Below are 11078 nucleotides of genomic sequence, written 5' to 3' on the forward strand. Positions count from 1 at the left end.
AATTCAAAGTTTCCAGTTCATTTTTTCTAATTCTATCCACATACTAATGGTTTTGCATCCAAACTTGTCATAGAAATCCTGGGTTTCCCTCACCCCCAGCTCTCCCTTGTGTTCGTTCCCCTCTCACTAATCACATTTAATCACATCTAGACATTTCAAAAAGTGACTTTCACCAATTTTCACTTAGCACTTTTTAATCATTCTGGATTTCTATTCAAAGTGTTAAAGTGCTTTAGACGTATTGCACTATTTAAGCATTGGGATAATTTTCTTTTACTGCTAGCATTTCCTCTCACTGTTGTCAAGTCGACTTTGATTTATGGTGACTCAATGAGTGAGATACCTCCAAATGCCCCCGTCTTTATCAGACCTTGCTCAGGTATTGCAGGCTCCCAGTTGTGACATCATTGATTGCATCTATTCATCTGGAATGCAGGCTTCCACTTTTACTACTGCCTTCTAATCTTACTAAATATCATTGTCTGTCCTAGTGAGTCATGTCTTATTGTGTGTCCCAAAGAACAACAGTCATTTTAGCTTCCAGAGAGTTCAGGCTTGATCTGGGACTCATTTTTTTTGTCCTTTCAGCACTCCACATTATCCAGCGCAGTATTGTATTTCAAGGCAGCTAATTTTCTTCCAACCAGCTTTCTTCAGTGTCCAACTTACATAATCGTACATAGAAAAGGGAAATACAGTGGCATGGATAAACCCAACTTTAGTATTTACTTATATACGCTTACACATCAGGATCTCATCTAGTTCCTTTATAGCTGGCCATCCAAGTTTTAGTCTTGTTCTGATTTCTTGACTGCTGTTTCCAGTCTGATTAATGACTGAGACAATGTATGGAATTGCCTGTAGTCATTAAAGGTCAAGTATTCCTTATCCAAAAGGCTAAGTAGCAGAAGTGATTTTTTTTCATATTTTGGAATGTGTGTGTATGTATGTGTAATACACACACACAGAGGGAGAGATCTTTTGTGTATGCTGAACCATCAAAAAGCAAAGGTATGACTATATCAGCAACCTATGTGGACAATTTTGGATTTTTGAATATTTTAGAATTCAGAATTCTCAATAAGGAATACTATACCCGCATTTTTTTTTTGTTTTCTTAATGTTCAACTATAAAATCGCCTTTGCATTTTCTTCAATAATCATTTCAAGCCTTTGCTATTTTTGACAAGAAGTATGGTATCATCTGCATATCTTAAATTGCTGACGTTACTTTCAAGTTAATTCTGCTTTCCATATTACATGTTCAGAATATCAATTAAACAGTCTTGCCAATTAGAACCAATTCAATTTCTCCATTTTCTGTCCTAACAGTAGCTTCCTGTCCTGAGTACATCAGCAAAATCAAATGTTGTGGCACATCCATTTCTTTTACAGTGGTTCATAGTTTTTCATGATCTAATCAAAGGGTTTGCTGTATACTGTATTCTATAAAGTACATAATTAAAACAATGGTATTCTCTGTAGTAACCTAAGGATGTGAGAGCTGGACAATAAGGAAGGTTGGGCGAAGGAAGACAGATGCTTTTGAACTGTGGTGTTGGAGGAAAATTCTGAGAGTGCCTTGGACCACAAAAAGATCTAACCAGTCCATAATCTGGGAAATAATGCCAGACTGCTCACTAGAGGAAAGGATATTAGAGGCAAAGATGAAGTACTTTGGCCACATAATAAAAAGACAAGAAAGCTTGGAGAAGAGAATGATGCTGGGAAAAATGGAAGGAAAGAGGAAGAGACGCCGACCAAGGGCAAGATGGATGGATGTTATCCTTAAAGTGACTGACTTGACCTTGAAGGAGCTGAGGGTGGTGATGGCCAACAGGGAGCTCTAGCGTGGGCTGATCCATGAGGTCACGAAGAGTTGGAAGCGACCAAACAAATAAACAACAACTATAAAGTACAATCTGATATTTGTTTAAATTCTTTGGTAAGCTCCATTATCCAGCATATGTTTGCAATATGATCTCTAATGTCTTTTCCTTTCTTAAACCCAATTTCAATCATTGGAATTTCTCACTCCATATGATCAAAGTCTCTGTTGCTTAGACTAGAAATCAATGCAACAATCCATTGGCAATCCCTTGTCTTCACTTTCTTGGATATTGGGATTTATATTGATCATTTCTAATTGGTGGGCCATTCTTTTGTTGGTATTGCAGGTTCATTTTCGTATAGCCCTTTTTCAAATTAATATGTGACCCTTTCATTTCTTTTATGTAGTTCTTCTATGCATTGCTTTCATTGTATTTTCATTTCTGCTTGGTCGTGCAATGGGTTCCTCTCCTGGTCAGATAGCATCTCACAACTGATTTAAATTTCTGTTTGGTTTGTGACTGCAGTAGCACAGCAGGTTAAACCACTAGGTGCAGAAAATCTGCTGACCGGAGGGCTAGCAGTTCGAATCTGCGAGTCGGGGTGATTTCCTGCTGTCAGCCCTAGCTTCTGCCAACCTTCCAATTCAAATGCATGTAATGCATTTGATATTGCCTTGGTGGGAAGGTAAACATGCAGACATAACAGCAACACGATCGGAGATGTCTATGTACAACAGGTTCCTTGGCATGGAAAAATGGAACAAGAGCACCTTCCCATGACCAGAGCTGAACATTGCTTCCAGATGCCAGAGATGGAAGGGGAAAAGCCTTTATTTGTCTATCTGTGTATTGTATGTCATTCACTGTATACAAGGCTTTGAATGTTTGCCTTATATGTGTATACTGTTATCTGCTCTGGGTTCCTCTGGGGAGATAAAGTGGAATATAAACAAAGTGTATTATTATTATTATTATTATTATTATTATTATTATTATTATTATTATCATCATCATCATCTTGTGGAAGAGGTCTCTTTGAAAAGACTGGTCTTTATTACTATCAAAATCACAGCAATCGGTTTTTAAATGAAGGGAAGCTGTAGTTAAGAGTGAAGCACAACACCAGATCTTTAAAAAATAACCATAGGTATATAATATCAGGAATGGTAGGTTGTAGGCAGATATTACAGAATATTACATAGAAGGACATTATGGTAATTAGAAGAAAAGTTGGTGATGAACTGGACCGTTGCTTTATTCTGGGTGAGACATTTTCTTTTAAACTCACCAATTACTACATTCTCCTTGGCATTTTTCCTGACAGCTACTAGTTAAACTTTCTGATCTTTTTGTTGGAATCAGAACATCCTTTATCCAAAACATATATACACATTTTCAAACTTCAATTCACTGGGCATTAAATAAAGTATTTCTTTAGGATCATGTGGCATACCTATAATTAGTTAAGTCGCTCCACAACATTAACACAAGACGGTGTAGCCTGTCTGAATAGGTATGTGTAATTCCCCATTGCAGTATTCAACAATGCATGCCCCAAAATCAATTCCCTTATTTTCCAGAGAATAGAAATGAGAAGCAATCTCATTTTAATTATATCTCTTTATTGCTAACAAAGGAATGATTTATGCAATTAAATTAACTGGCTAGAAAATTATTCTCAGCTGGGCTGTCCTAATTCTTTGCTTTCTGAATTGGAGGCTTTTACACTTTTCTACTGAGATTAATTTTTCTGATATGCAAACAATGCTCCTTGTGTTCCCTTGAAGCACTTTTTAAAAAACCCAGTTCCCTTTTTTCAAAGAAATGACATGAGTAATATTTGTGAATTGCTAGTTTCTGGGTGTTTTATGTGGACAAGGAAAGGGCGAAGAGCAAAAATATTTTCTTTTGAACCCATTATCATTAGCACCGAGAAGGCCTTTGGAGTTATTTTATCTGCACCCAAGAAACATGTCCAATTTTCAAAAACTCACAAAAAAGAAAAATTGTTCACTTCTTAAATTAACTATGGACAAAAAGGTCAGCTTTTCTCAGGAGCCAAGGTTGAAACATACCCGCTAATGCATGACTATCTTCTTTTATCCTTATCCAAAAGATGTGTTGAGACTGTAATGAGTCACGAAATAACATTTTTGCATCCCTTCAAATTCCTTTGAAATTCCATTCAGGTAAGATCTACTAAAAGAATCCCTTGCTCTTTCTCTTTATGTGAAATTCATCAAGGGTGGCAGTGCCTGCCATGCAGATGACTTACCATGTGCTCTCAGTCCTTAAGGCAAGGTTCTCCAAACTAAGGCCAGTAGGCTGGATGCAGCCCTCCAAGGTCATTTATCCCATCTAAATTGCCCTTCCAGACAGACCCAATATCCCAGGATCTGATCCCATGTTTTCTGCTTTAAACTGGATTATATGAGTCCCCATTGCCAGATAATCTGGGATAATCAGAAAACCTGGGATCAGATGCTAGGATATAGAGCCTGTCTGGAAGGGCTGTAAGGGTCACTCTAGGTCTGAAATGATTTGAAGGCATTCAACAACAACAATCTTAATTAAATTGACTATCTCATCAAGCAAAAGCAAGGCCACACTTCTCATTGAAATACTGTTTCCTGGTGTCCTATTTTGCCTCACCGCTCCCCTTTTTTTTCCCTTAGTCACCTTCTTGTACTGTAGGTAATGGCTGACAGGTGGTCACTGTTGCAGACAGAGACGGCTTCAACATGACAAATGGAAGGGGACAGTAACTGCTATCCCATGCCCCTGATCACCTGAGCCTGGGAAACATAAGGTGGCAGTGAAAACAGATGTGGTTGATTCTGTTCTGGAACTGGCCCAACTGTCCAGGTGGACCCCAAGTCAGGGGATAGTCGAAATTTCTGGACTATGGTGAATGTGGGGCAAAGCTGGATTAAGGTAGCCTCAACTTGTGTTATCCCATGCCAGCTCTGTGTGACATTTGACCACCACCGAGCTGATCTGGGGGCCATCCAACAAAAGTGGTCAGTATTGATGCATCCTGAGTCACTCAATTTCTACTACAGTAGAGTCCCGGTTATTCAACTTCTGCTCATTAGACACTCCGGATTATTCGACGGGTCTTAACGAGTAAGAGGGAAAGGGAAAAAGAGGGCAGGTGAGAGAGGGAAGGAGGCAGGCTGCAAAGGCGACAGCTAGAAGCAGGAGCCTGCCACGGCCATCGCCTTTGCAGCCTGCCCTCCCTTCCTTTCTCACTCACTCACTCACCTGCTTTCTTTTTCCCTCTCTCTCCTCCTCGCTAAGACCCAGTCAATGAGTGAGAGAGGAAGGGAGGGTAAGCTGCAAAGGTGACAGGGGCGACAAGAGAGGCAGAAGCAGGAGCCTGGAAGAGGTGGCCAGGCTCCTGCTTCTGCTGCTGTTGCTGTTGTGACTCAGCTGGAGTCTCAGACTGATTCTGATGAGGATGATGGGATTCAGGTTCACAATCACGTTCAGAATGTCCCTGTTGTAGAAGATGAGGAACAGGGTGTGCAAGTTCAGTTTCCCATGGCAAAGAATGATGTTGTTGATACTGAAACTAGCCAGGTGCAAATTGATTTAGAAAAGGAGGACAGTTCTCAGTCTGATAGCAAGCAGGATGGCGAGCCCCCTCAATGGATTGTCACCTTGACGTGGTGAGGGGGCTTGCATGTTCCAATGAACCTGAGGGCACAACCACTGGAGTCATGCACTCCCAGGAGTGGCCACAGGGGAGGATCCAGACCAAGAACAATCCGAAGACCCAAAGACCTCAATGGCGAAGCAGGTGGAGGATAACATGGTAAATGTTACAATGGCTGTGAAGAAGGAAGAAGGCTGCAACAGACTGAGAAGCCACTCTCGTTGTGTTAATCACACCACTGCTGGGGCCTCAATCTGTGAAGACTGTGTGTTGACCAGCTGTGCACCGACCTCCACACATTAAAAAAAATCACGCACAGGCGTCTTCCGAGAAACGGAGGACCATCATCCTTGAACTACGAGGGATCGCCTAAGAAAAAAGAAAAGGCGAGCCGGTTGACACTAATGAGCAGCCTGACCTTGGTGAAACAGGAACCTTAGATCGAGCAAATTGTTTGGAATTTCAAGTTTGAAGGAGTGTGAGAATAGCTAACAAGAAAGAGGTCAGAGGGCAAAGAAATGCTTTCATGCTTTGCAAAGGGTATTAAGCACTGTGTTTGGAGACAAACCTTTGTCAGAGCAACTTTTCGTCCAACCAAGAAACAAGTCCTCGTTTGCTTGGATTATCTTGCAGCTCTGGTGTTCATGGTCTTGGAACTTTGCCATGCTCTATGGAACTCTGTTTATTGCTGGTGCTTCTTTGAGTTATGCTCTAAGGATTTGTTGTGTAATGATCTTTTGGAACTTTACTTTTATTTTAAAGAACTTTTTATCTTCTACTTTTTAATAAACTATAAAGACTTCAGCCTGTGTGCAGTCTGGTGTTTAAAGCAAGGTGAAGCTATCCTGAGGTGCGACAGTTTCTGCTTTTGCTGCCCTCTCTCCCTCCCTCGCTCTCTCATCACTGGCTGGCAAAGGTGGTGGTGGCAGCAGCGGCAGAACCAGGATCTGGCCCGGTAAGTGAGTGAGCAAGCGAGCGATGGAGGGCGGGTGAGCGAGGCGAGGCCTATCCCTCCCTATTATCCAACAGTTTTGCTTATCCGACTGTGCCTGCCTGTTTATGTCGGATAACCGAGACTACTATACTTTCTTCATATCCTTCTGTTTGTGACCTTATTCTAAAATCTCTGTTTCAGTATGATGAAAATTCAGCAATCTAGTACAGAGCTTTCTATGAACACGTATTTGTCTATATCCTTCTTAATATGAGGCACCCAGATCTGAACATAATACTCTAGTCTGGACCAAATCGGGAGGGATAGCCAAAACAGAAGACAGGAGCAGAATCCAAAATGATCTTAACAGATTAGAAAGATGGGCCAAAACTAACAAAATGAAGTTCAATAGGGAGACTTGCAAGATACTCCACTTAGGCAGGAAAAATGAAAAAAATGCAAAGATAGAGAATGGAGGAGTCGTGACATGATTACAATACATGTGAAAAAAATATTGGAGTCCTTGTGGACAGGAAGATAAATATGAGCCAACAATGTAATGCGGCGGGGGGGAAAAGCCAATGGGATTAGCCAACAATATTACTAGAAAGATTCAGAAAGTTTCTAATAAAATGTATGCATGAAAAGAAAACAGGCTTTCTGCCTAAAAGGCAAATTTGGGACTATTTGAGAGTAGTTTAGGAAACAATTGAATTTTTAGTTAAACATAATGGGGAGGGGAGCAGTGTTGGTGTTCATAGACATAGAAAAGTGTTGATAATTTCAATTGGATTTTTAAATTTGCAGTCTTAGAAAAGTGGAACTGGGAGCTAATGCAATAAAATGGACTAACACATTTTATAAAACAGAACAAGAGAAAAGCAAATTAAACATCAGAACTACAAATAAAAACAGTATAATATCTATGAATAATGCTCTCAAATAAGAAATAACACTATTTCAAGACAATTATGAAAAGATGTTGAAAGACATCAGAATAGATATACAAAGATGTCACTATTTGATCAGCATTCAAAATGAATGTATTCCCAAAAATGCTATTTCTTTTTCTAAATATTCTGATTATAATTGGGATACAGCCTTTAAACAATGGGAAAAACTTAATATGACATGGCAAGAGGACCAGAAAAGCAATGGGAAAGATTGACAACAATAATAATAATAATAATAATAATAATAATAATAATAATAATAATAATAATGGTAAAAAATTTCCCCTGACATTAAGTCAATAAAATGCATATATTAAATTAGAAATAGCAGAAATAGAATAATGGAAATGGATGAATTGGCCATAATGAACAAACTAAAAACACATACACAGAGAAAGAAAGAGGAAAAGGTTTTTACGGAAGGCTTCACAATTTAATCTTTATTTCCCAGAGTTTTTTGCATGAAAAAAATTAATAATAACTATTATGTTAGAAGGAAGAATGGGAAATATTTCACTGGAAAGGAAGAATATTGTTATATATGACTGTTTTCAACTCAAAGGATAGTAAGTCAACACAACAAGATTGGTGGGGGAAAGCGTGTAATTAGGAACTAACACTGTACAAATATTAGGAAACATTGTTCAAGAATGTATATGTTTGTGTATATACATGAATAGTTGATTTTTTTGTTCTTTATGTTAAACATTCAGATTTAAATTAAAAAATAATAATAATGAAATCCTGCTTTAATAAGGAAGCAGCTTGAGGGATGCTGTTTTTGTAGACTTTTAGGGCCTCTGTAGACCTCCCTTTCATTAAAATGAAACTTTGTTAGATTGTGTTACCAACTGAAAGGTAGTTTCAATTAGAAATTCAATTAAACTATGTTGGGGAGACAGAACTGACAGTTTCTTTGAATTTGGCACATTACAGAATGTTCGAAAGAACCATAAATCTGCTAATTGATTTCTGTACCTGTAATGTTTGATTAGGTGTATTTTATTGTCTACTTCGTTTTAATTAACCCAAGGCTTGTCAAAGTGTTTCCACTGACAAAGGGTGTATGATGAAATGTGATAAACTATTAATGGAGGCTGACTCTTGTCAGTAATTGCTATCATGCCTGAGAATTATTAGAAATTAGCATATATAGAAAGGGTGGGGGAAGATCTGTGCTTTTGGAAACAAGCTTTAGTGGAAGCTATAAATCTCTAGCCTGTTCCAATGTGTGAGAGATAGGCAAATGTGAATGACCATTGAGTCCCACTAAAGATGAATCGCTTGCCAGACAACATTTCAGTGTGAAAAAAAAGATAAATAGGAAAAGTTATGAAATTAAATGAACGTTAATATTCGCAGTCATTTGACTTCAGAATTCTTCAGCACGATCATAGGAAAACAGAACTGGGGTAGAATAAGCTGAAGGTTTTTAAAAAAGAATTAAGAGATCTTCTCCCAATCTCTGTGAGTGACATTTTAGGGTCTAATTTAATGGAGGTCCATAACCTAGGGGACTGCGGGATAATCTGTTGGACAGTGGGGGAAACCATCGGGAAGTGTCCCACATTGCTCCCTTACCATCATACAATGTTTCACGTCCGTCCCCAGCTTGGTCCCACACTGCCCCTAAATTAGTCTGTGAGAACACAGGTGGTCACCTATGTTCTCAGGGTTACTTCTTAGCGCTTTTCTGAGACTCAGTGTGCACAGAGTTGGGACGGAGCCCCATCAGAAGTAGCCCTGTGTCATGTGACAGGCTCTGACAAGCTCCGCTCTGGCTGTGTCTCAGCAGTATCCTAAGATGGGCAAAAAGCCCCATGTGATGAGGTCCTTAATCTCTGTTTGTTCTAAGATAATTCTTTTATTTTTCTCTCTTCACAGTGACTAAATGATTCATATATTCTTTTATTTATAATCTTGTGGATTTTTAGCTCACAGAATAATCGTTGGCCCTTCTACTTCTTGTGTTACATTCCTCTCAGAGCTGGCCCTAGTATTTTTCAAGTGTAGGCGAACATAATTTTGGCATTCCCCCCCCCCCCCCCAAACCAATCACTGAAAAATAAAAGCTTTGGATAAGCGGAAATGTTTGATAATAAGGAAGGATTAAGGAAAAGCCTATTAAACATCAAATTACATTAGGATTTTACAAATTAAGCACTAAAACATCATGTTTTACAACAAATCAACAGAAAAAGCCGTTCAATACCTTGCGGAGGCAGGCCGCAGGAGACAGGAGTTGCCTCAATGGCACCCCCAACAAGATGGCGCCACAGGCAACTGCCTAGTTGGCCTGGTTGTTGAACCGCCTCTGATTCCTCTGAATGTCTACATCATTTGTGGGACTGGCTTCGTTTTCAGAAAATCTATGAGTTCCTCATCAAAGACCATGTGCTTTATTTTTTCCAAGTACACCTCATGCTCCCTAATATGGTGGAGAATAGATATACGGGTCTGTAGAGGAAACTTGCAGACGAATATCAAGGAGAGTTCTGGTGTACAAAGTTGCTTCATTCATTTTTATGTGCACTAAACTCTATGTACACTAAAGTTTATGCAAATAAAGTCTAAAGTTTATGTAAATAAAGTCTACTTTAAGGATTCGTTTTCTGTTCTCTGCATACTTTTAAGGCTGAGAACAAATTGGGATAGTATGGTCATGGTTAATCTGGGGAGTAATGGGAAGCAGGCCTGTAGCGAGGGAGGGGGGGGGTGTTAGGGGTTCAACCCCCCCCCCCCCGAAATTTTTCAGGTTATTAAAAAAAAACCTGGTTTACTCATGAATTTTAACTGGTTAACCAAATCCTCATGCTAAGTCTATGAGATGCAAAACATTAAGAGTCCCTCCAGGCACTGTCACAAGCAGATATTGACAGGTTTGTAGCGGGAGGAGGGGGTGCTAGGGGTTCAACCCCCCCCCCCCGAAATTTTCAAAACCCCTCCCGAAATTTTTTTCTGGCTGCGGCCCTGATGGGAAGACATCATCATGTTAAAAAACCTTATCGGCTTAAAAATTAAACCTTAATGCAGGCTGATGCCTGGGAAGATGGTACATGCTGACCGAAACTAGCGTCTTCCTCTTTTGGGTTGGCAAAATATAAAACCATATAAGCTTTAAAATTGAACTTTGATGAAGGCTGATGTCCAGGAAAGTGCTGCATCCAGGCCAAAACTAGTGTCTTCCTCTTTCCTGTTCCAGGGGTTTTCCGCAGCTGATTGAGGAAACTTTCTTAGTTTGTTTTTCTTTTCTATGATTATTTTTTATATCTGCTTCTCCAATACATTTCTTTCTTGAGCTATAAACCACTTGAATGCTTATTGCCTCCAGATCCAAAGAAAAACAGTGCCTCAATTTAATGGATCTTCTCTTCCAAGGGAAACACCAATCTGCATTTCTGCAAGATATAGCTACCCACATTCACTGGCTTTGAAATGGTTGAACAGAAGCTCTCCAAAGCTCTAGGTGCTCTTACTGCTTATTACAGAGAAAACCAGTTGATTCCTAATCCATCTAAAATGCAGGTGTGTGCTTTTCATCTTAAGAACAGACAAGCCCTGAGGATTACCAGGGAAGGAATCCCTTTGGAGCATTGGAGCACATACCTGGGAGTCACTCTGGACCACGCTCTGACGTACAAGAAGCACTGCTTGATTATCAAGCAAAAAGTGGGTGCTAGAAATAATATCGTACGAAAGCT

The sequence above is a fragment of the Anolis carolinensis genome, chromosome 4 (genome assembly GCF_035594765.1).
Source record: "Anolis carolinensis isolate JA03-04 chromosome 4, rAnoCar3.1.pri, whole genome shotgun sequence".
In the NCBI taxonomy this organism is placed as follows: domain Eukaryota; kingdom Metazoa; phylum Chordata; class Lepidosauria; order Squamata; family Dactyloidae; genus Anolis; species Anolis carolinensis.